The sequence below is a fragment of the Lampetra fluviatilis genome, chromosome 71 (assembly GCF_964198595.1).
Source record: "Lampetra fluviatilis chromosome 71, kcLamFluv1.1, whole genome shotgun sequence".
Lineage (NCBI taxonomy): Eukaryota > Metazoa > Chordata > Hyperoartia > Petromyzontiformes > Petromyzontidae > Lampetra > Lampetra fluviatilis.
Genome location: NC_136345.1, coordinates 2,424,080 through 2,449,787, shown reverse-complemented (window position 1 = coordinate 2,449,787; position 25,708 = coordinate 2,424,080). Strand labels below are relative to the sequence as shown.

The following is a 25,708-nucleotide window of genomic DNA, read 5'->3' as shown; positions in this document are numbered from 1 at the left end:
CATCCTTGGACACACCGCACATACCGGCTGATGCCAGTTGGACTTTCACTCTGACTCAGAGGTCAGGGTCCTGATGAGGCTCACATTGGCCGTGTTGGAGACACTGAATGTCTGGGTTCGAGTCCTGGCTCTGGTTGTTTCTCTCTTACAGCGGGTTCATGTGTGGTGAGTCTGTGGGTCTCTGTGTGGTGAGTCCGTGGCTCTCTGTGTGGTGAGTCTGTGGGTCTCTGTGTGGTGAGTCTGTGGGTCTTTGTGTGGTGAGTCTATGAGTCTCTGTGTGGTGAGTCTGTGTGTCTCTGTGTGGTGAGTCTGTGGGTGTCTGCATGGTGAGTCTGTGGGTCTCTGTGTGGTGAGTCTGTGGGTCTCTGTGTGGTGAGTCTGTGGGTCTCTGTGTGGTGAGTCTATGGGTCTCTGTGTGGTTAGTCTGTGGGTCTCTGTGTGGTGAGTCTGTGGGTCTCTGTGTGGTGAGTCTGTGGGTCTCTGTGTGGTGAGTCTGTGGGTCTCTGTGTGGTGAGTCTATGAGTCTCTGTGTGGTGAGTCTGTGTGTCTCTGTGTGGTGAGTCTGTGGGTGTCTGCATGGTGAGTCTGTGGGTCTCTGTGTGGTGAGTCTGTGGGTCTCTGTGTGGTGAGTCTGTGGGTCTCTGTGTGGTGAGTCTATGGGTCTCTGTGTGGTTAGTCTGTGGGTCTCTGTGTGGTGAGTCTGTGGGTCTCTGTGTGGTGAGTCTGTGGGTCTCTGTGTGGTGAGTCTGTGGGTCTCTGTGTGGTGAGTCTGTGGGTCTCTGTGTGGTAAGTCTATGGGTCTCTGTGTGGTGATTCTGTGGGTCTCTGTGTGGTGAGTCTGTGGGTCTCTGTGTGGTGAGTCTGTGGGTCTCTGTGTGGTGAGTCTATGGGTCTCTGTGTGGTGAGTCTGTCGGTCTCTGTGTGGTGAGTCTGTGGGTCTTTGTGTGGTGAGTCTGTGGGTCTCTGTGTGGTGAGTCTGTGGGTCTCTGTGTGGTGAGTCTGTGGGTCTCTGTGTGGTGAGTCTGTGGGTCTCTGTGTGGTAAGTCTATGGGTCTCTGTGTGGTGAGTCTGTGGGTCTCTGTGTGGTGAGTCTGTGGGTCTCTGTGTGGTGAGTCTATGGGTCTCTGTGTGGTGAGTCTGTGGGTCTCTGTGTGGTGAGTCTGTGGGTCTCTGTGTGGTGAGTCTGTGGGTCTGTATGGTGAGTCTGTGGGTCTCTGTGGAGGAGGGCGGCACTTGCAGGGCTGCGCCTCTAGCCGATTGGGGCGTGGTGAGGTTCAAAGGTCATGGCCCCCTTGGCAGGGGTGGGTGGGGGGGGATCGAGTGGTAGGGGTCACATTCCTGGGGGATACCCCCCCCCTTCACCCCCCCTTCACCCCCACCCTATCACCCCCCTCACCCCCCCTCACCCCACCCTCACATCCCCCCCACCCACTCTGAGGCTTCGTATCCCTCCGCGCTGCACGGTAGCTACTTTCTCTACACAGGCAAAGGCGACGGTCCACCAGGTAGCCTCACACAGTAGCAGCAGTCAACCTATAGCACCTGCAGGGTCTGTCACGTGACCTCCTCCTCATGCACCTAGCCTGGCACAGCAGCAGCAGTCAACCCATGGCACCTGCTGGGTCTGTCACGTGACCTCTTCCTCATGCACCTAGCCTGGCACAGCAGTCAACCTATGGCCCCTGGAGGGTCTGTCACGTGACCACCTCCTCCTGCACCTAGCCTGGCACAGCAGTACAACCTATGGCACCTGCAGGGTCTGTCCCGTGACCTCCTCATGCACCTAGCCTGGCACAGCAGCAGCAGCAGTCAACCCATGGCACCTGCAGGGTCTGTCACGTGACCTCCTCATGCACCTAGCCTGGCAAACCAGCATCAGTCAACCCATGGCACCTGCTGGGTCTGTCACGTGACCTCTTCCTCATCCACCTAGCCTGGCACAGCAGTCAACCCATGGCACCTGCTGGGTCTGTCACGTGACCTCCTCCTCATGCACCTAGCCTGGCACAGCAGCAGCAGTCAACTCATGGCACCTGCTGGGTCTGTCACGTGACCTCTTCATGCACCTAGCCTGGCACAGCAGCAGCAGTCAACCCATGGCACCTGCTGGGTCTGTCACGTGACCTCCTCATGCACCTAGCCTGGCACAGCAGTACACCCCATGGCACCTGCAGGGTCTGTCAGGTGACCTACTCCTCATGCACCTAGCCTGGCACAGCAGTCAACCTATGGCCCCTGGAGGGTCTGTCACGTGACCACCTCCTCCTGCACCTAGCCTGGCACAGCAGTACAACCTATGGCACCTGCAGGGTCTGTCCCGTGACCTCCTCATGCACCTAGCCTGGCACAGCAGCAGCAGACAACCTATGGCACCTGCAGGGTCTGTCACGTGACCTCCTCCTCATGCACCTAGCCTGGCACAGCAGTCAACCCATGGCACCTGCTGGGTCTGTCACGTGACCTCCTCCTCATGCACCTAGCCTGGCACAGCAGCAGACAACCCATGGCACCTGCTGGGTCTGTCACGTGACCTCCTCATCCTTGCTAGAGGCTACACGGGGGATCTTTGTCTGTGTGTGTTGAACAGCACTTGCCCCTGCAGCCCTGCTAGAGGCTACACGGGGGAGCTTTGTCTGTGTCTATAACGTAGGAGCTGTAACAGCACTTGCCCCTACAGCCTTGCTAGAGGCTACACGGGGGAGCTTTGTCTGTGTCTATATCGTAGGAGCTGTAACAGCACTTTCCCCTGCAGCCCTGCTAGAGGCTACACGGGGGAGCTTTGTCTGTGTCTATATCGTATGAGCTGTAACAGCACTTGCCCCTACAGCCCTGCTAGAGGCTACACGGGGGAGCTTTGTCTGTGTCTATATCGTAGGAGCTGTAACAGCACTTGCCCCTACAGCCCTGCTAGAGGCTACACGGGGGAGCTTTGTGTGTGTGTAACAGCACTTGCCCCTACGGCCCTGCTAGAGGCTACACGGGGGGTCTTTGTCTGTGTGTGTGTGTAACAGCACTTGCCCCTACAGCCCTGCTAGAGGCTACACGGGGGATCTTTGTCTGTGTCTATATCGTAGGAGCTGTAACAGCACTTGCCCCTGCAGCCCTGCTAGAGGCTATACGGGGGATCTTTGTTTGTGTGTGGGTAACATCACTTGCCCCTACAGCCCTGCTACAGGCTACACGGGGGATCTTTGTCTGTGTGTGTAACAGCACTTGCCCCTACGGCCCTGCTAGAGGCTACACGGGGGAGCTTTGTCTGTGTCTATAACGTAGGTGCGGTAACAGCACTTGCCGCTACAGCCCTGCTAGAGGCTACTGGGGTGATCTTTGTCTGTGTGTGTGTAACAGCACTTGCCCCTACAGCCCTCTACAGGCTACCTGGGTCATCTTTGTCTGTGTGTGTGTAACAGCACTTGCCCCTACGGCCCTGCTACAGCCTACACGGGGGGTCTTTGTCTGTGTGTGTAGAGTCGGTAGATACTACAGTAGAGTCAGTAGATACTACTGTAGAGTCAGTAGATACTACTGTAGAGTCAGTAGATACTACTATAGTGTCAGTAGATACTACTGTAGTGTCAGTAGATACTACTGTAGAGTCAGTAGATACTACTGTAGTGTCAGTAGATACTACTGTAGTGTCAGTAGATACTACTGTAGAGTCAGTAGATACTACTATAGTGTCAGTAGATACTACTGTAGTGTCAGTAGATACTACTGTAGTGTCAGTAGATACTACTGTAGTGTCAGTAGATACTACTGTAGAGTCAGTAGATACTACTATAGTGTCAGTAGATACTACTGTAGAGTCAGTAGATACTACTGTAGAGTCAGTAGATACTACTGTAGAATCAGTAGATACTACTGTAGAGTCAGTAGATACTACTGTAGTGTCAGTAGATACTACTGTAGAGTCAGTAGATACTACTGTAGTGTCAGTAGATACTACTGTAGAGTCAGTAGATACTACTGTAGAGTCGGTAGATACTAGTGTAGTGTCGGTAGATACTACTGTAGAGTCGGTAGATACTAGTGTAGAGTCGGTAGATACAACTGTAGTGTCGGTAGATACTACTGTAGAGTCAGTAGATACTACTGTAGAGTCAGTAGATACTACTGCAGAGTCAGTAGATACTACTATAGAGTCAGTAGATACTACTGTAGTGTCAGTAGATACTACTATAGTGTCAGTAGATACTACTGCAGAGTCAGTAGATACTACTGCAGTGTCAGTAGATACTACTGCAGAGTCAGTAGATACTACTACAGAGTCAGTAGATACTACTGCAGAGTCAGTAGATACTACAGTAGAGTCGGTAGATACTACTGTAGAGTCAGTAGATACTACAGTAGAGTCAGTAGATACTACTGTAGAGTCAGTAGATACTACTGTAGTGTCAGTAGATACTACTGTAGTGTCAGTAGATACTACTGTAGAGTCAGTAGATACTACTGTAGTGTCAGTAGATACTACTGTAGTGTCAGTAGATACTACTGTAGTGTCAGTAGATACTACTGTAGAGTCAGTAGATACTACTGTAGAGTCAGTAGATACTACTGTAGTGTCAGTAGATACTACTGTAGAGTCAGTAGATACTACTGTAGAGTCAGTAGATACTACTGCAGAGTCAGTAGATACTACTATAGTGTCAGTAGATACTACTGTAGAGTCAGTAGATACTACTGTAGAGTCAGTAGATGCTACTGTAGAGTCAGTAGATACTACTGTAGTGTCAGTAGATACTACTACAGAGTCAGTAGATACTACTGCAGTGTCAGTAGATACTACTATAGAGTCAGTAGATACTACTACAGAGTCAGTAGATACTACTGCAGAGTCAGTAGATACTACTGTAGTGTCAGTAGATACTACTACAGAGTCAGTAGATACTACTACAGAGTCAGTAGATACTACTGCAGAGTCAGTAGATACTACAGTAGAGTCGGTAGATACTACTGTAGAGTCAGTAGATACTACTGTAGTGTCAGTAGTTACTACTGTAGTGTCAGTAGATACTACTGTAGAGTCAGTAGATACTACTGCAGAGTCAGTAGATACTACAGTAGAGTCAGTAGATACTACTGTAGAGTCAGTAGATACTACTGTAGTGTCAGCAGATACTACAGTAGAGTCAGTAGATACTACTCTAGAGTCAGTAGATACTACTGTAGAGTCAGTAGATACTACTCTAGAGTCAGTAGATACTACTGTAGAGTCAGTAGATACTACTGTAGAGTCAGCAGATACTACTGTAGTGTCAGTTGATACTACTGTAGTGTCAGATACTACAGTAGAGTCAGTATATGCTACTGTAGAGTCAGTATATGCTACTCACTCTGTTGTATGTAGGGTGTGTAGGTGTATATGCCTACGGGGGGGGGAGGGGGGTACAAATATTTTTCGACAATTTTCGGAAACCTTTTAGACAAATATTTGCCTGACACTTTCATTCGGGATTTCTCCGAGCCTCTTAGAATGTTGCTGACGGACACATGGAGAGAGACAAACGGATCGCCGGTCATTGACAATAGCTGCGTATTTGTGTTTGTGTGTATGTTGCGTTTTGAAGAGAAGTTTTGAAATAGTTTCCCCCCCCGGGCAACGCCGGGTACTTCCCGCTAGCAGTGGACATGGTGTAGTGTATAGTGTAGTGTATGTAGTGTAGTGTATGGTGTAGTGTGTAGTGTAGTGTATAGTGTAGTGTATAGTGTAGTGTGTAGTGTAGTGTATGGTGTAGTGTATAGTGAAGTGTATGGTGTAGTGTATAGTGTAGTGTATGGTGTAGTGTAGTGTATGGTGTAGTTTGTAGTGTAGTGTATGGTGTAATGTATGGTGTAGTGTAGTGTATGGTGTAGTGTGTAGTGTAGTGTATAGTGTAGTGTATGGTGTAGTGTATGGTGTAGTGTAGTGTATGGTGTAGTGTGTAGTGTAGTGTATGGTGTAGTGTATGGTGTAGTGTATGGTGTAGTGTAGTGTATGGTGTAGTGTGTAGTGTAGTGTATAGTGTAGTGTATGGTGTAGTGTGTAGTGTAGTGTATGGTGTAGTGTGTAGTAGTGGACATAGTGTAGTGTATAGTGTAGTGTATGGTCAGTTTAACACGTAGGCTTTCGCGACCAATGTTATTCATAATCAACGTTTTGGGGTTTAGATCGCGTTATTTATAAATGTGTCGTAACCCTCCACCACCCGACACGGCCAATCAGTAAAAATGTGTCACGTTGACAAAAGACAAATAGTTCACTGCTTTAGCCCACCAGTGTGTTGAAGCCACAACATTTACAATTTGAGTACGACGTTTCGCTGGTAATTGCATCCAGCATAATCGGGCAATTCGCCAGAATGGTGTATAGTGTAGTGTATGGTGTAGTGTATGGTGTAGTGTGTAGTGTAGTGTGTAGTGTAGTGTATAGTGTAATGTATGGTGTAGTGTGTAGTGTAGTGTATGGTGTAGTGTGTAGTAGTGTACATAGAGTAGTGTATAGTGTAGTGTATGGTGTAGAGTGTAGTGTATAGTGTAGTGTGTGTAATGTAGTATATGGTGTAGTGTATAGTAGTGTACATAGTGTAGTGTGTGTAGTGTATAGTGTAGTGTATAGTGTAGTGTGTAGTGTAGTGTGTGGTGTAGTGTACGGTGTAGTGTGTAGTATAGTGTAGTGTATAGTGCAGTGTGTAGTGTAGTGTGTGGTGTAGTGTGTAGTGTAGTGTATAGTGTAGTGTATAGTGTAGTGTATAGTATAGTGTAGTGTGTAGTGTAGTGTGTAGTGTATAGTGTAGTGTATGGTGTAGTGGTGTAGTGTAGTGTATAGTAGTGTATAGTTTAGTGTAGTATATGGTGTAGTGTGTAGTGTATGTAGTGTAGTGTATAGTAGTGTAGTGTATAGTGTATAATGCAGTGTATAGTAGTGTGTAGTGTAGTGTATAGTAGTGTAGTGTATAGTGTAGTGTATAGTAGTGTAGTGTATAGTGTAGTGTAGGATATAGTGTAGTGTGTAGTGTATAGTAGTGTAGTGTATAGTGTAGTGTGTAGTGTATAGTGTAGTGTATAGTGTAGTGTATAGTAGTGTAGTGTATAGTGTGTAGTGTAGTATAGTGTAGTGTATAGTGCAGTGTGTAGTGTAGTGTGTGGTGTAGTGTATAGTGTAGTGTGTAGTGTAGTGTGTAGTGTAGTGTATAGTGTAGTGTATAGTAGTGTATAGTGTAGTGTATAGTGTAGTGTGTAGTGTATAGGAGTGTATAGTGTAGTGTATAGTAGTGTATAGTGTAGTGTATAGTGTAGTGTATAGTGTAGTGTATAGTGTATGTAGTGTAGTGTATAGTGTATAATGCAGTGTATAGTAGTGTATAGTGTAGTATATGGTTTAGTGTATAGTAGTGTAGTGTATAGTAGTGTGGTGTATAGTGTAGTGTATAGTGTAGTGTATAGTAGTGTAGTGTAGGATATAGTGTAGTGTGTAGTGTATTGTATAGTGTAGTGTATAGTGTAGTGTATCGTGTAGTGTATAGTAGTGTATAGTGTAGTGTATTGTAGTGTATAGTGTAGTGTATAGTGTAGTGTATAGTAGTGTATAGTGTAGTGTATAGTGTAGTGTATTGTAGTGTATAGTGTAGTGTATAGTAGTGTATAGTGTAGTGTATAGTGTAGTGTATAGTAGTGTATAGTGTAGTGTATAGTAGTGTATAGTGTAGTGTATAGTGTAGTGTATAGTGTAGTGTATAGTAGTGTATAGTGTAGTGTATAGTGTAGTGTGTAGTGTAGTGTGTAGTGTATAGGAGTGTATAGTGTAGTGTATAGTGTAGTGTATAGTAGTGTAGTGTAGTGTATAGTGTAGTGTGTAGTGTATAGTGTAGTGTATAGTGTAGTGTATAGTAGTGTAGTGTATAGTGTAGTGTATAGTAGTGTAGTGTATAGTAGTGTAGTGTATAGTATGGTAGTGTAGTGTATAGTGTAGTGTATAGTAGTGTATAGTGTAGTGTATAGTGTAGTGTATAGTAGTGTATAGTGTATAGTATGGTAGTGTAGTGTATAGTGTAGTGTATAGTGTAGTGTATAGTAGTGTATAGTGTAGTGTATAGTAGTGTAGTGTATAGTGTATAGTATGGTAGTGTAGTGTATAGTGTAGTGTATAGTGTAGTCTATAGTGTAGTGTATAGTATGGTAGTGTAGTGTATAGTGTAGTGTATAGTGTAGTGTATAGTGTATAGTGTAGTGTATAGTGTATAGTATGGTAGTGTAGTGTATAGTGTAGTGTATAGTGTAGTGTATAGTGTAGTGTATGGTAGTGTAGTGTATAGTGTAGTGTATAGTATGGTAGTGTAGTGTATAGTGTAGTGTATAGTGTAGTGTGTAGTGTATAGTGTAGTGTATAGTAGTGTAGTGTATAGTGTATAGTATGGTAGTGTAGTGTATAGTGTAGTGTATAGTGTAGTGTATAGTATGGTAGTGTAGTGTATAGTGTAGTGTATAGTGTAGTGTATAGTGTATAGTATGGTAGTGTAGTGTATAGTGTAGTGTATAGTGTAGTGTATAGTATAGTGTATATTGTAGTGTATAGTGTATAGTATGGTAGTGTAGTGTATAGTGTAGTGTATAGTGTAGTGTATAGTATGGTAGTGTAGTGTATAGTGTAGTGTATAGTGTAGTAGTGTAGTGTATTGTAGTGTATAGTAGTGTAGTGTATAGTGTAGTGTATAGTAGTGTAGTGTATAGTAGTGTAGTGTATAGTAGTGTAGTGTATAGTTTAGTGTATAGCAGTGTAGTGTATAGTGTAGTGTGTATAGTGTAGTGTATAGTGTAGTGTGTAGTGTAGTGTATAGTAGTGTAGTGTATGTGTAGTGTATAATGTAGTGTATAGTGTAGTGTATAGTGTAGTGTGTAGTAGTGTATAGTGTAGTGTGTAGTGTATAGTATAGTGTATAGTGTAGTGTGTAGTAGTGTATAGTGTAGTGTGTAGTGTAGTGTATAGTGTGGTGTGTAGTAGTGTAGTGTATAGTGTAGTGTATAGTGTGTAGTGTAGTGTATAGTGTAGTGTATAGTGTGTAGTGTAGTGTATAGTGTAGTGTATAGTAGTGTATAGTGTAGTGTATAGTGTAGTGTATAGTGTAGTGTATAGTTCTAGATTTGAAGCTTTCGTGACTGCAAGGAATCATCTTCTTAGGTTTTTTCCGTAAAGTCACGTAGAAAGTAAAATAAAATAAAAACAACATAAAAACAAAAAAATGTAGTGTATAGTGTGTAGTGTAGTGTATAGTCTAGTGTAGTGTATAGTCTAGTGTACAGTGTAGTGTAGTGTATAGTGTAGTGTATAGTGTAGTGTATAGTAGTGTATAGTGTAGTGTATAGTGTAGTGTATAGTGTGTAGTGTAGTGTATAGTGTAGTGTATAGTAGTGTATAGTGTAGTGTGTAGTGTAGTGTATAGTACAGTGTATAGTGTAGTGTATAGTATAGTATATAGTGTGGTGTATAGTGTAGTGTATAGTGTAGTGTGTAGTGTAGTGTATAGTGTAGTGTGTAGTCTGTAGTGTAGTGTATAGTGTATAGTGTAGTGTGTAGTGTAGTGTGTAGTGTAGTGTGTAGTGTAGTGTATAGCGTAGTGTATAGTATAGTGTATAGTGTGTAGTGTAGTGTATAGTGTAGTGTATAGTGTAGTGTATATAGTGTATAGTGTAGTGTGTAATGTGTATAGTGTAGTGTGTATAGTGTATAGTGTAGTGTAGTGTGTAGTGTATATAGTGTAGTGTATAGTGTAGAGTATAGTAGTGTAGTGTATAGTGTGTAGTGTATATAGTAGTAGTGTATAGTGTAGTGTATAGTAGTAGTTTATAGTGTATAGTAGTAGTGTATAGTGTAATGTATAGTGTATAGTGTAGTGTATAGTGTAGTGTATAGTAGTGTAGTGTATAGTAGTGTAGTGTATAGTAGTGTATAGTGTAGTGTATAGTAGTGTAGTGTATAATGTAGTAGTGTGTAGTGTATGGTGTAGTGTATAGTGTAGTGTATAGTGTATAGTAGTGTATAGTAATGTCGTGTATAGTGTAGTGTATATTGTAGTGTATAGTGTAGTGTATAGTAGTGTAGTGTATAGTAGTGGTGTAAAGTAGTGTAGTGTATAGTGTAGTGTATAGTAGTGTAGTGTATAGTAGTGTAGTGTATAGTAGTGTAGTATATAGTGTAGTGTATAGTGTAGTGTATAGTGTAGTGTGTATAGTGTAGTGTATAGTGTAGTGTGTAGTGTAGTGTGTAGTGTAGTGTATAGTGTAGTGTAGTGTATAGTGTAGTGTATAGTGTAGTACAGTGTATAGTGTAGTGTATAGTAGGGTGTGTAGTAGTGTATAGTGTATTGTGTAGTGTAGTGTATAGTGTGGTGTCTAGTAGTGCAGTGTATAGTGTAGTGTATAGTGTAGTGTGTAGTGTAGTGTATAGTGTAGTGTAGTGTATAGTGTAGTGTATAGTGTAGTACAGTGTATAGTGTAGTGTATAGTAGGGTGTGTAGTAGTGTATAGTGTATTGTGTAGTGTAGTGTATAGTGTGGTGTGTAGTAGTGCAGTGTATAGTGTAGTGTAGGGTATAGTGTGTAGTGTAGTGTATAGTGTAGTGTATAGTAGTGTATAGTGTAGTGTGTAGTGTAGTGTATAGTATAGTGTATAGTGTAGTGTAGTGTATAGTGTAGTGTATAGTGTAGTGTGTAGTGTAGTGTGTAGTGTAGTGTGTAGTGTAGTGTATAGTGTATAGTGTAGTGTGTAGTATAGTGTGTAGTGTATAGTGTAGTGTGTAGTGTAGTGTATAGTGTAGTGTACAGTATAGTGTATAGTGTAGTGTAGTGTATAGTGTGTAGTGTAGTGTATAGTGTAGTGTATAGTGTAGTGTAGTGTATAGTGTAGTGTATAGTGTAGTGTATAGTGTAGTGTATATAGTGTATAGTGTAGTGTGTAGTGTGTATAGTGTAGTGTGTATAGTGTAGTGTATAGTGTAGTGTGTAGTGTATATAGTGTAGTGTATAGTGTAGTGTATATAGTGTAGTGTGTAGTGTATATAGTAGTAGTGTATAGTGTAGTGCATAGTAGTAGTGGATAGTGTAGTGTGTAGTGTGTAGTGTATAGTGTATAGTGTAGTGTATAGTGTAGTAGTGTAGTAGTGTAGTGTAGTGTATAGTGTAGTGTATAGTAGTGTAGTGTATAGTAGTGTAGTGTATAGTAGTGTAGTGTATAGTTTAGTGTATAGCAGTGTAGTGTATAGTGTAGTGTGTAGTGTATAGTGTAGTGTATAGTAGTGTAGTGTAGTGTGTAGTGTAGTGTATAGTGTATAGCAATGTAGTGTATAGTGTAGTGTATAGTAGTGTAGTGTATAGTAGTGTAGTGTATAGTAGTGTAGTGTGTAGTGTAAAGTAGTGTAGTGTATAGTGTAGTGTATAGTGTAGTGTAGTGTATAGTGTAGTGTATAGTGTAGTGTATAGTGTATAGTAGTGTATAGTGTAGGGTATAGTAGTGTAGTGTATAGTGTATAGTATGGTAGTGTAGTGTATAGTGTAGTGTATAGTGTAGTGTATAGTATGGTAGTGTAGTGTATAGTGTAGTGTATAGTGTAGTGTATAGTATAGTGTATAGTGTATAGTATGGTAGTGTAGTGTATAGTGTAGTGTATAGTGTAGTGTATAGTATAGTGTATAGTATGGTAGTGTAGTGTATAGTGTAGTGTATAGTATGGTAGTGTAGTGTATAGTGTAGTGTATAGTGTAGTGTGTAGTGTATAGTGTAGTGTATAGTAGTGTATAGTGTAGTGTATAGTAGTGTAGTGTATAGTGTATAGTATGGTAGTGTAGTGTATAGTGTAGTGTATAGTGTAGTGTATAGTATGGTAGTGTAGTGTATAGTGTAGTGTATAGTGTAGTGTATAGTGTAGTGTATAGTGTAGTGTATAGAGTAGTGTATAGTGTAGTGTATAGTGTAGTGTAGTGTATAGTGCAGTGTATAGTGTAGTTTATAGTGTAGTGTATAGTGTAGTGTATAGTGTAATGTAGTTTATAGTGTAGTTTATAGTGTAGTGTATAGTGTAGTGTATAGTGTAGTGTATAGTGTAGTGTATAGTAGTATATAGTGTGGTGTATAGTGTAGTGTATAGTAGTATATAGTGTAGTGTATAGTGTAGTGTATAGTGTAGTGTATAGTGTAGTGTATAGTAGTGTATAGTGTAGTGTATAGTGTAGTGTATAGTGTAGTGTTAAGTGTAGTGTATAGTGTAGTGTATAGTGTAGTGTATAGTGTAGTGTATAGTGTAGTGTATAGTGTATAGTGTAGTGTATAGTGTAGTGTATAGTAGTGTATAGTGTCGTGTGTAGTGTAGTGTGTAGTGTAGTGTATAGTGTATAGTGTAGTGTATAGTGTAGTGTAGTGTGTAGTGTATTGTGTATAGTGTAGTGTATAGTGTAGTGTGTAGTAGAGTAGTGTATAGTAGTGTATAGTGTAGTGTATAGTGTAGTGTATAGTGTAGTGTATAGTGCAGTATATGTATGTTTAACTTCTTTTGCACCGTACGTAGCCAACCGTGCGAACCGGACGTGCAGGGTAAGAACAACAAACTAATCACAACAACAACGACAACAACAACAACGACGAGCAGTTTTATAAATAAATAGTTCGTCAGTCTGGATTTCAAAGAGACATCAGCACCATCATCACCACCACAGCGATATTAAGTCGTCGATTAACAAAAGGCCGTACGAAGTGTTTACAAACACGTTGTCCTGCGGAGGGAGCTGGTAGGAACGTTGTTGGGTTGCTCGGTCAATGGCCACCAGGGTCAACGGCCAGGGCGTGGTGTATTCCGCAAATCTGGCCGACTGTGAGGGTGGGCACAAGCCGGCGTGAGTAGGTGAAACGTTGAGTTTTATAAGGGCACCACGGGGTGACCAGCCCCTCCCCACCCAGCCCCACCCCTCCCAGCCCCACCCAGCCCCAACCTCCCCACCCAGCCCCTCCCCACCCCACCCAGCCCCTCCCCACCCAGCCCCACCCCTCCCTACCCAGCCCCTCCCTCCCCTCCCCACCTAGCCCCTCCCCACCCTCCCCTTCCCACCCAGCCCCTCCCCACCCTCCCCACACATTCCCTCCCCACCCTCCCCTTCCCACCCAGCCCCTCCCTCCCCTCCCCACCCAGCCCCTCCCTCCCCACCCAGCCCCTCCCTGCACGACGGACGGACGGACACAATAATCCCCTGTGGGCTGGTGTAACCAGGAGGTTCCTACCAGTATTAGAAGTGTGTGTGTGGTGTAGGTGGGTGTGTACTGGTGACAATTATCTGAACCGGTTCTGGGCCTCCCCTAGGTCGACTCAGCCTCAAATGAGTAACCTGGTGTAGCTGTAGTGGTGGTGGTGTGAAGTGGGCATTGCTAGCAATGGGGAGAGACAAAGGCGGCCGGGCGTGGTGGTGGTGGTGGTGGTGGCCACACCACCCCCTCTGTGTGTAGTCACAGTGCCGGTAACCTTCATAGGCGCTGCTACTACTTGCTAACAGCACTTGCCCCTGCAGCCTGCTAGAGGCTACACGGGGGATCTTTGTCTTTGTGTTTATCATTGGCAGTGCTGCTACTCGCGACTAACAGCACTTGGCACCTGCTGGGTCTGTCACGTGACCTCCTCCTCATGCACCTAGCCTGGCACAGCAGCAGTCAACCCATGGCACCTGCTGGGTCTGTCCCGTGACCTCCACATGCACCTAGCCTGGCACAGCAGCAGTCAACCCACGGCACCTGCTGGGTCTGTCACGTGACCTCCTCCTCATGCACCTAGCCTGGCACGGCAGCAGTCAACCCACGGCACATGCTGGGTCTGTCACGTGACCTCCTCCTCATGCACCTAGCCTGGCACAGCAGCAGTCAACCCACGGCACCTGCTGGGTCTGTCACGCGACCTCCTCCACATGCACCTAGCCTGACACGGCAGCAGTCAACCCACGGCACCTGCTGGGTCTGTCACGTGACCTCCTCCTCATGCACCTAGCCTGGCACAGCAGCAGCAGTCAACCCATGGCACATGCTGGGTCTGTCACGTGACCTCCTCCTCATGCACCTAGCCTGGCACAAGCGCTGTGTGGACGTCACCGCCACAAATGGCGAACGGCTGCTGTTGTTATATGCGTGGTGGAGGTGTGTGTGTGTGCGTTTGCGAAATATGTGTGTGTGTGCATTTGCGAAATATGTGTGTGTACATGTGTGTGTGTGGTAAGGATTTCCTGTTGGTGGTGACCTTGAGTACGTGTGTCTGTGTGTGTGCCTGTCTGTGTGTGTCCGTGTGCGTCTTTGTTTGTCTGTGTGTGTGTGCCTGTGTGTGTCTTCGTGTCTGTCTGTGTGTGTGTCTATCTGTGTGTTTGTCTCCATGTGTGTGTCTTTGTTTGTACAATCAGACACTCCACCCCCACAGTTCCCAATTGGTGATGGGGCAGTTGTGGAGAGAGTGGAGAGTTTCCCATACTTTGGCAGTGTGCTCATGACCAGCTCCGGTTTGACAGCAGAGGTCTCACTCCGAATCAGTCGAGCGGCATTTTCTTTTCATGAGCTGTGTAATGCTGTGTGGAAGCTACCTGGTCTGTCGCTCTGCACGAAGCTTCGGGTCTTCTCGGCCACGGTCATTCCCTCCCTTCTCTACGCTTGCGAAACGTGGACCCCCCCCTAATGAAACATCTTCGCCGGTTAGAAACATTTAGGCTGGCCTGCCTACGATCCATCCTGGGTTTAACCAGGCTGGATTGTGTGAGGAGCTCACAAATCCTCGAAAGATCTGGACAAAGTCCCTTCGGTGAGCTCCTCTGGCAGGCAAGGCTGCGTTGGCTGGGTCATGTAGCCCGCATGCCCAGCCACCGCATGCCTAAACAGCTTTTGTTCGGCCGGATCGAGGGGGCTAAGCGGGCGCGGCACGGGCTAGAGAAGAGATGGAGTGATGTGGTACAGGAGGACGTGGAGCTGAGTGGACTTGCCGATGACTGGTACCAGCGGTGTCAAGATCGACCTCTGTGGAGGAGGCTCGGGAAGGACGCTACTGGGCAGTTGGAGGCAGTCGCCCTCCAGCAACAACGGAGGGCGGAGGAGCGATGGTCACAACAACGATCAGAGCGCCGGGTGGCTAAAGCACAGCAAGTTGGCACAGTAGGGGGCACAGGTGGTGCATCAGCCAGTCATCTCGGTCATCTCGGTCAGTCGAGCCGTGGCACCTGCTGGGTCTGCTCCGTGACCTCCTGCTCATGCACCTAGCCTGGCACAGCAGTACAACCCATGGCACCTGCTGGGTCTGCCCCGTGACCTCATGCCAGCGGGCGTTCGACACTTCACGTGGTAGCCTCAAGGTGCACATGGCCTGGCACAAGCGTCGTGGTGACGTCACCGCCACTTAGTGGCGAATGGCGGTTGTTGGTATTGGTGAGTGAGTGTGTTGCGATTTAATTTACTTTATTTTCTACCCACGTGACTTTACCGAAATAACCAAAGAGTATGGATCCCTGCAGTCACGAAAACTTCAAATCTAGATTGGGGTGGGTGTGTGGGTGAGTGTGTGGGTGAGTGGGTGTGTGAGTGAGTGTGTGGGTGTGTGTGTGGGTGAATGTGTGGGTGAGTGGGTGAGTGGGTGTGTGGGTGAGTGTGTGGGTGTGTGTGTGGGTGAATGTGTGGGTGAGTGGGTGAGTGGGTGTGTGGGTGAGTGTGTGGGTGTGTGTGTGGGTGAATGTGTGGGTGAGTGGGTGAGTGGGTGTGTGGGTGAGTGTGTGGGTGTGTGGGTGAGTGTGTGGGTGTGTGGGTGAATGTGTGGGTGAGTGGGTGAGTGGGTGAGTGTGTGGGTGAGTGGGTGTGTGAGTGAGTGTGTGGGTGTGTGTGTGGGTGAATGTGTGGGTGAGTGGGTGAGTGGGTGTGTGGGTGAGTGTGTGGGTGTGTGGGTGAGTGTGTGGGTGAGTGGGTGTGTGAGTGTGTGGGTGAATGTGTGGGTGTGTGTGTGGGTGAATGTGTGGGTGAGTGGGTGAGTGGGTGTGTGGGTGAGTGTGTGGGTGTGTGTGTGGGTGTGTGGGTGAGTGGGTGAGTGAGTGAGTGTGTGGGTGTGTGGATGAGTGGGTGGGTGAGTGTGTGGGTGAGTGGGTGTGTGAGTGAGTGTGTGGGTGAGTCAGTGGGTAGGTGTGTGGGTGAGTGTCTGGGTGTGTGGGTAGGTGTGTGAGTAAGTGTGTGGGTGTGTGGGTAGGTTTGTGGGTGAGTGTGTGTCTGTGTGGGTGTGTGGTGAGAAAGTGTCTGTGTGAGTGAGTGGGTGGGTGAATGAGTGTGTGGGTGAGTGGGTGGGTGGGTGTGTGGGTGAGTGGGTGGGTGTGTGGGTGAGTGAGTGGGTGAGTGTGTGGGTGTGTGGGTGAGTGGGTGAGTGAGTGGTTGTGTGGGTGAGTGGGTGAGTGAGTGGTTGTGTGAGTGAGTGGGTGAGTGTGGGTGAGTGAGTGTGTGGGTGAGTGGGTGAGTGAGTGGTTGTGTGGGTGAGTGAGTGGGTGAGTGAGTATGTGAGTATATGTGTATAGAGGAGAGACAAAGGCGGCCGGGCGTGATGCTGGCCACCCACCCCCTCTGTGTGTGTCACAGTGGCAGCCTGCATAGGCGCTGCTGCTACTCGCTGCTTACAGCACTTGCCCCAACATCATGTTAGAGGCTATAGGGTGCAGCTTTGTCTTTGGTACGTGTGTTGGATATGTGTTCGTATTTACGAAATATCGGTGTGTGAATGCGCGTGTGTGTGTGTGTGTCTGTGTGTGTGACTGTGTGTGTGTGTCTGTGTGTGTGTGTGTACGTGTGTGTGTGTGTCTGTGTGTGTGTCTGTGTGTGTGTGTGTCTGTGTGTGCGTGTGTGTGTGTGTGTGTCTGTGTGTGTCTGTGTGTGACTGTGTGTGTGTGACTGTGTGTCTGTGTGTGTGTGTGACTGTGTGACTGTGTGACTGTGTGTGTGTGTGACTGTGTGTGTGTCTGTGTGTGTGTGCCTGTGTGTGCGTGTGTGTGCGTGTGTGTGTGTACCTGTGTGTGTGCCTGTGTGTGGACCTGTGTGTCTATGTGTGTGTGTGTGTCTGTGTGTCTGTGTGCCTATGTGTCTATGTGTGTGTCTGCGTGTGTGTGTCTGTGTGTGTGTGTACCTGTGTGTGTGTGAATGTGTGTGTCTGCGTGTGTGTCTGTGTGTGTGTGTGCGTGTGTGTGAATGCGTGTGTGTGTGCGTGTGTGTGTGTCTGTGTGTGTGAATGTGTGTGTGTTTGTGTGTCTATGTGTGTGTGTGTCTGTGTGTGTGTGTACCTGTGTGTGTGTGAATGTGTGTGTCTGTGTGTGTGTCTGTGTGTGTGTCTGTGTGTGTGTGTACCTGGGGAGCGGTAGTGTAGCGGTTAGCGCGCTGCACTATGAACCCAGCGACACGAGTTCGATTCCCGCTCACGGCCAACACCAGTGACGATTATCTGAACCGGTCCCGGGCCTCCCCTAGGTCGACTCAGCCTCAAATGAGTACCTGGTGCGGTGTGTAAACATTGCCACTAGGGAGACAAAGGCGGTCGGGCGTGGTGCTGGCCACCCACCCCCTCGTGTACCGTTCTGGCCTTCATAGGTGCTCGCTAACACCACTTGCCCCTACAGTCTGTTAAGGCTATACAGGGGATCTTTGTCTTTGTCTTGTGTACCTGTGTACCTGTGTGTGAGTGTACGTGTGTGTGCGTGTGTGTGTGCGTGTGTGTGTGTCTGTGTGTCTATGGGGAGCGGTAGTGTAGTGGTTGGCGCGCTGCGCTATGAACCTGGCGACCTGGGTTCGATTCCCGCTCACGGCTAACACCAGTGACGATTATCTGAACCGGTCCTGGGCCTCCCCTAGGTCGACTCAGCCTTAAATGAGTACCTGGTGCGGTGTGTAAACATCGCCACTGGGGAGACAAAGGCGGTCGGGCGTGGTGCTGGCCACCCACCCCCTCGTGTACCGTTCCGGCCTTCATAGGTGCTCGCTAACAGCACTTGCCCCTACAGTCTGTTAAGGCTATACGGGGGATCTTTGTCTGTGTGTCTATGTGTGTGTGTCTGTGTCTGTGTGTGTGTGTACCTGTGTGTGTGTGAGTGTGTGTACCTGTGTGTGAGTGTACGTGTGTGTGTGTGTGCGTGTGTGTGTGTGTCTGTGTGTGTGTCTGTGTGTGTGAATGTGTGTGTGTCTGTGTGTCTATGTCTATGTGTGTGTGTGTGTGTCTGTGTGTGTGTGTACCTGTGTGTGTGTGTGGGGAGCGGTAGTGCAGTAGTTAACGCTACGAACCCGGCGACCCGAGTTCGATTCCTGCTCATGGCCAACACCCAGTGACGATTATCTGAACCGGTCCTGGGCCTCCCCTAGGTCGACTCAGCCTCAACTGAGTAGCTGGTGTGTTGGTGTGTAGCAGTAAACATCGCCACTGGGGAGACAAAGGCGATCGGGCGTGGTGCTGGCCACCCAGCCCCTCGTGTGCCACTGTGCCGGTAGCCTTCATAGGTGCTGCTCGCTAACAGCACTTGCCCCTACAGTCTGTTAGGCTACACGGGGGACCTTTGTCTTTGCGTGTATGTGTGTGTGTAATGTGAGGGTGCGTGAGGAAGTGACGGCACACATGGTCCTCTGTTGACAACACACAGGGACAAAGCTCCCCCGTGTAGCCTCTAGTAGGCTGTCGGGGCAAGTGCTATGAAGGCTACGCGTGTGTGGTCAGCACCACTCCCGGCCGCCTTTGTCTCCCCCCAGTGGCCATGTTTACTACACCACCACCACCACCACGGCACCAGCTACTCATTTGAGGCTGAGTCGACCTAGGGGAGGCCCAGGACCGGTTCAGATACTCGTCACCGCTGAGTGGTGGTGGTGGCCGTGAGCGGGAATCGAACTCGGGTCGCCGGGTTCGTAGCGCAGCGTAGCGCTAACCACTACACCCACCGCTCCCCACACACACACAGACACACGCACAGACACACACACAGACACACACAGCTCGCTAACAGGGTGTTAGAGTGCCCTCTGGCGTTGATTGCTGGACATTGCAAGAATACCGCGTGGTGAGTCTGTGGGTGTCTGTGTGGTGAGTCTGTGGGTGTCTGTGTGGTGAGTCTGTGGGTCTTTGTGTGGTGAGTCTGTGGGTGTCTGTGTGGTGAGTCTGTGGGTCTCTGTGTGGTGAGTCTGTGGGTCTCTGTGTGGTGAGTCTGTGGGTGTCTGTGTGGTGAGTCTGTGGGTCTCTGTGTGGTGACTCTATGGGTCTCTGTGTGGTGACTCTATCGGTCTCTGTGTGGTGAGTCTATGGGTCTCTGTGTGGTGAGTCTGTGGGCCTCTGTGTGGTGAGTCTGTGGGTCTCTGTGTGGTGAGTCTGTGGGTCTCTGAGTGAGTCTATGGGTCTCCTGAATACCCAGCGACCCGAGTTCGATTCCCGCTCACGGCCAACACCGGTGACGATTATCCGAACTGGACATGTGCCTCCCTTAGGTCGACTCTGCCTCAAATGTGTACCTGGTGCCGTGTGTAACCATCGCCACTGGAGAGACAAAGGCGGTCGGGACTGGTGCTGGTCCCTCACCCGCCCTGTGTGTGCACCACAGTGCCGGGCGCCTTCATAGACACTTGCTAACAGCACTTGCCCCAACAGTCTGTGACAGGTTATACGGGGTACCTTTGTCTTTGGTTGTCTCGGCCGTTGTTATTGTTGTGGTGGTTATTATTGCTGTTGCTATGTTGTGTGCTTGTTATGGTTGTGGTGGCGATTGTGGTAGTTGTGGTTGTGGGGTGGTTATTGTGGTTATTGTGGTTGTTATGGTTGTGGTGGTTCCTGTGGTTGTTGTTGGAAGCTTGTGCCAGAGGCCCCGGGGGGTACAGGCGTCTATGACATCTCCTGGCCAAACCCCATTTGGCGGAGCCAGGAGACTGAATCCTTCCCCTCGGGGTTCCTCCACAAGCAGCAAAAAGCCACTGCGGATGGCCACGTGGAATGTTCGAACGCTCACTGCGGAGGAGAGGCTGCCACTCCTCTGTTGGGAGATGGACCAGTACTGCCTGGATCTCGGTGGTATTCAGGAGGTTCAGTGGACCGTCTCTGGTGTTTGTGTTTGGGGAGGAGAGGCTGCCACTCCTCTGTTGGGAGCTGGACCAGTACCGCCTGGATCTCTGTGGTATTCAGGAGGTCCGGTGGACCGGCTCTGCCTCCTGCCACCATGAGGGGTGGACAGTCCTCTTCTCGGTGCAGGAGACTGCCAAACAACAGGGAGTGGCTCTCCTTCCGAACACAAGAATGAACGGGGAATGGGAGCGTTGCAGTGAGGTGTAGGAAGCTGTAAGTCTCAGGCTACTGTAAACCTACATAGCTGGGAGTCAGAGCCATTCCCTGTACAGGGATGTCCTCTGGCTCCCACATTATTCAACATCTTCTTTGACCACGTAGTTCGTGAAGCCTTCGATGACTGTACCGGAGGAATTTCCATCTGCGGCAGATACAATGGGAGACTGATCGATTCCCGGGTGCGGTCCAGGGATGGCTCCCTATTGGTCAACCATGTTACGTATGCTGATGATCTGGTGATTGCTGCTCAGGGATTGGAGGCGCTGCTGCTGAACCTGGAGCTTGCCACTAAGAGGTGGGGCCTTACCATCAGCCCCACCAAAACTGAGCACTTGCCTGGGTTTTTTGAGCTATCGGACACACCACTCCCACAAGTCCCCATTGATGATGGGGCAGTTGTGGAGAGAGTGGACAGTTTTCCATACCTGGGCAGTGTGCCTATGACCAGCTCCGGTTTGACAGCAGAGGTCTCCCAATTAGTCGAGCGGCATTATATTTTCATCGGCTGCGTAACGCTGTGTGGAAGTTACCTGGTCTGTCGCTCCTCACGAAGCTTCGGGTCTTCTCGGCCACGGTCATGCCCTCCCTTCTCTATGCTTGTGAAACGTGGACCTCCCTAATGGAACATCTTCCCCGGTTAGAAACATTTAGGCTGATCCACACGCAGGCTGGATTGTGTGAGGAGCTCACAAATCCTTGAAAGATCTGGACAAAGTCCCATCGGTGAGCTCCTCCGGCAGGCAAGGCTGCGTTGGCTGGGTCACGTGGCCCGCATGCGCAGCCACCGCATGCCTAAACAGCTTTTGTTAAATTTCGATTTAAAGCTTTCGTGACTGCAGGGATTCATCTTCTTGGTTCTTTCGGTAAAGTCACGTAGAAGGGAAGTAATACATTTATAAAAATAAAACATAATAAAATTATTCTCACGACGTTTCGGCCACAACGCAAGCAGCCGTCTTCAGGTGGAGAACAGGTCTGTCAAGTAGACTGAATGGCACGCCCCAGGCTTGGAGCGACTATTTATGCTGGGATGGAGGGGCGAAGAGCGCTTTGACAAAATAATTTGCATATCAAGAGGAATTTAGCATATTTATGGGAAATGCAGATATGCGATTAGTACTACTTGTGAAATGCGTAGGAGATTTGGCGAGGGGTTTAAAGTCATTATGCCCATGCATTATGCAGGATTAGCAGTATCAAAGGGAGGGAGTGAGGTCAGAATTAATAAAGGGAATGAATGTTAATAATATGGCGCCGCAGCAACTAATATGCTTATTGACTATATTGTGGTTGTTATCGTGGTTGTTGTGGTTATTTTGGTGGTTATCGTGGTTATTGTGGTGGTTATTGTTGTGGTTGTTGTGGTTATTGTTGTGGTTATTGTTGTGGTTGTTGTGGTTGTTGTGGTTATTGTTGTGGTTATTGTTGTGGTTGTTGTGGTTGTTGTTGTTGCGGTTATTGTTGTGGTTGTTGTTGTGGTTGTTGTGGTTTTTGTGGTTGTTGTAGTTATTGTTGTGGTTGTTGTGGTGGTTGTGGTTGTTGTGGTTGTTGTGGTTATTGTGGTTGTTATGGTTGTTGTGGATATTGTGTGTTTTAGTTTCTTCCCGTTGTTTATTGTTGCTGTTTACCCGGTTTATAGTTATTGATTCAACGACCCCCCCCTCCAACCCTCAGAGGCCGCGAGCTCCAATCGGTGACGAGCACGGGGCGGGAGAAGAAAAATGGCCGCCGCCTCGCAGCGGTGACGGCCCCCGGGGGGTGGGGGGGTGGGGCTGCTGTCGCCGTGGCGACCACAAACAAAATGGCCGCCCCTCGTAACGACGATGGCGGCGGTGGTGGTGGTGGCGGCCATCAGAGGGCCTTGACCTCGGCCGACATGCCGGTGAGGGGCACCGTCCTGGAGCTGTTGGGGCGGCCGCTGCCGGCGTTGGCGACAGGTAACGGTGAACGGACAGAGCTTGTGTGTGTGTGTGTAGTGGTGTAGTGGTGTAGTGGTGTAGTGTAGTGTAGTTTATAGTTGTGTAGTGTATAGTAGTGTGGTAGTGTAGTGTAGTTTATAGTAGTGTAGTGTATAGTAGTTTATAGTGTAGTGTAGTTTATAGTGTAGTGTATAGTAGTTTATAGTGTAGTGTAGTTTATAGTAGTGTAGTGTAAAGTAGTGTATAGTGTATTGTATAGTAGTTTATAGTGTAGTGTATAGTGTAGTAGTGTGTAGTGGTGTAGTCTGTAGTGTATAGTAGGTTATAGTGTAGTGTGTAGTAGTTTATAGTGTAGTGTATAGTAGTGTAGTGTACAGTGTAGTGTATAGTAGTGTATAGTGTAGTGTATAGTGTAGTGTATAGTCGTGTAGTGTATAGTGTATAGTCGTGTAGTGTATAGTAGTGTAGTGTATAGTGTAGTGTATAGTTGTGTAGTGTATAATAGTGTAGTGTATAGTAGTGTAGTGTATAGTGTAGTGTATAGTGTAGTGTATAGGTAGTTTAGTGTTAGTGTATAGTAGTGTAGTGTATAGTAGTGTAGTGTATAGTAGTGTAGTGTATAGTAGTGTAGTGTATAGTAGTGTAGTGTATAGTGTAGTGTATAGTGTAGTGTATAGTAGTGTAGTGTATAGTGTAGTGTATAGAAGTGTGTATAGAAGAGCAGCTGATGGACACTTCCCTTCACCCCATTTCTCCTCCATCCCCCTCCTCCCGCAGGCCTCAAGCCTTCTCAACCCCCCAAACGGAGGCGAAACCTCCCGGCAAAACCGCCGCCACGCCCAGCCCCGGCTCCCCCGTGGCTCCCGGCACGGACGAGGCGTTGACGCCGCCGCTGCCTCCGCCCGACGCCGTGCGGCTCAGGGACAAGGCCCACCCGGCGGCGGCAAGGGGGGGCCGCCCGCGGCTCAAGTCCGTCGCCGGCCTGGCCGCGATGTTCGAGGCGGCCGCTCCTGCACTCCAGCGGCAGCCGCAGCTGCAGCGACAAGGAGGAGGAGGAGGTGGTGGTGGTGGTGGTGGGAGATGCGGAGACGCCAGCCGCAATGGTGATGATGAGGAGGAGAGAGGAGCCACGGTGGTGCGCCAGAGGCCCCGCTCGATGTTCGCGTCGCTGGATCTCCCGCCGGCGGCGCCGACGGCCGACGAGCTCGTAGCCGTCAGCGTGAGAGCCCGTGGCGACGCGCCGACGTTGCCGACGGGACCCTCGGCGTCAACCGCCGGCAACGGCGCCGCGGGAACGGCCGACGAGGAGGAGGAGGAGGGGGGGGGCGGGGGGCTTGCCGGGGAGGCGTGGGCCTCTAGCGGGCCCCGCTCGGCCTCGCAGCGCCACGGCGAGGGAGACGCGCGTCCCCGACGACATCTGGCGGGGCGGGCTGCACGTGCGCAAGTCGCTCCGCTCGGCGGCGGTCGGGGAGAAGGAAACGAAGGAAACGAAGGAAATGAAGGAAGAGAAGAAGGAAGAGAAGGAGGAGAAGGAGGAGGCGTCGACGCCCTCCGGCGTTCCCGGCCTGCGCACCGTGACGCTCATCGAGTGGCAGCCGGTCGCCCCGGCGGCCGGGAACGTCCCGCCGGAGACGCAGACGAAGAGGCCCTCTGAGGAGGCCTTAGCGGGGGCCGCGGCCACGACCGCCGCGGCCGCGGGTGGCCACCGCCGGGGCGGAGGGCCGCCCCCCTCGGCGGACCTCCCGCTCCCACCGCGTCGTCGGCAGGACGGCGGGAAGCCGGGGGGCGGCCGAGAGGCGCTGGCAGGGAGTGGAGGGCGGCGCTGGGGAGAGCGGTGGAGGGGGGATTGATGACGGCGTTCTACCTGCAAGGGAGCAGCCCCAACGCGGAGCGTCCCGCCGGACCCACGTGGGAGCAGGCGGGACGGGACGGTGGACGGGAGGGTGGACGGGAGGGTGGACGGGATGGTGGACGGGAGGGTGGACGGGAGGGTGGACGGGAGGGTGGACGGGAGGGTGGACGGGACGGTGGACGGGAGGGTGGACGGGACGGTGGACGGGAGGGTGGACGGGAGGGTGGACGGGAGGGTGGACGGGAGGGTGGACGGGACAGTGGACGGGGAGGGTGGACGGGATGGTGGACGGGAGGGGTGGACGGGAGGGTGGACGGGAGGGTGGACGGGGAGGGTGGACGGGACGGTGGACGGGAGGGGTGGACGGGACGGTGGACGGGAGGGTGGACGGGAGGGTGGACGGGACGGTGGACGGGAGGGTGGACGGGAGGGTGGACGGGTGGGTGGACGGGAGGGGTGGACGGGAGGGTGGACGGGACGGTGGACGGGAGGGTGGACGGGAGGGTGGACGGGATGGTGGACGGGATGGTGGACGGGAGGGTGGACGGGAGGGTGGACGGGAGGGTGGACGGGAGGGTGGACGGGACGGTGGACGGGAAGGTGGACGGGACGGTGGACGGGACGGTGGACGGGACGGTTGTCACGACGGCGGACGAGACGAGAAGGTGGAGGCCCGGAGCGAGGCCCGCCGACGGAGGCTCCGTGAGGCGAGGGGGCGGCCGCGTGGCCGAGCCGTCGAGCTCCTCGGAGGGCGAGGCCTCCGGCAAGGCCCGGGGGTCACCGCCGTTGTCGTCGTCATCGTCGTCGTCGTCGTCGAGGTCGGGCGACGACCTGAAGCGGCGGATCCGCGACTACAAACGCTCGGCGGCCGATGAGACGACGACGAAGGCCGAGGGCCACGCGGAGGGGAAGGAGGGGAAGGAGGGGAAGGAGGAGAAGGAGGAGAAGGAGGAGAAGGAGGGGAAGGAGGGGAAGGAGGGGAAGGAGGGGAAGGAGGAGAAGGAGGGGGGAAGGAGGAGGAGGTCAGGAGGGGGAGGCTACGGGATGAGCAGCAGCAGCATCAACAACAACAACGACAGCAGCCCGCAGCAGCAGCATCAGCAGCAGCAGCATCAGCAGCAGCCGCAGCTGCAGCCGCCATCAGCATCATCATCAGCAGCAGCAGCCGCGCCTGCCGCCCACGATTCGCTGGATCAAGCCGCCGGGCACGGCGACATCGATCACGAGGGTCGAGGAGTTTCTACGAGGGGGGGCGGCGGTGGTGGTGGTGGTGGAAGGTGGTGGTGGTGGTGATGGAAGTAGGAGGAGAAGGTCATGGTAGTGGTGGTGGAGTAGGAAGAGAAAGTGGTGGTGGTTGTAGTGGTGGAGTAGGTGGTGGTGGTGGAGAGAGGTGGTGTGGTGGAGTAGGAGGAGAAGGTGGTGGTGGTGGTGGAGGAGCTGGTGGTGGTGGAGGAGGAGTAGGAGGCTCCACCGATCGTTCGACGACTTCGACGACGTTACCAGCGGCGACGCGTCCGCTGGCCAGAACCGGTCGCGGCCATCGCCGAGATCCGTGTCCTCCCGGAGGCCGACGCGGCGAGCCCCGACCAGCGCCGACGCTCGCACCGATCGGCGCGCTCCCAACCG

The 25,708-nt window shown here is 50.0% G+C and overlaps 1 long non-coding RNA gene across 1 annotated transcript in view; it reads left to right on the top strand.

Annotated features, from left to right (window-relative positions):
* The window catches only part of LOC144953049 (uncharacterized), a 37,406-nt gene extending 13,985 nt beyond the window's left edge, over window positions 1–23,421 (top strand). The window contains exons 2-3 of the long non-coding RNA XR_013640748.1: window positions 21,986–22,248; window positions 23,008–23,421. This is a non-coding gene — a long non-coding RNA (uncharacterized LOC144953049). The remainder of the gene's footprint in view (window positions 1–21,985; window positions 22,249–23,007) is intronic.
* The last annotated feature ends 2,287 nt before the right edge of the window (window positions 23,422–25,708 follow it).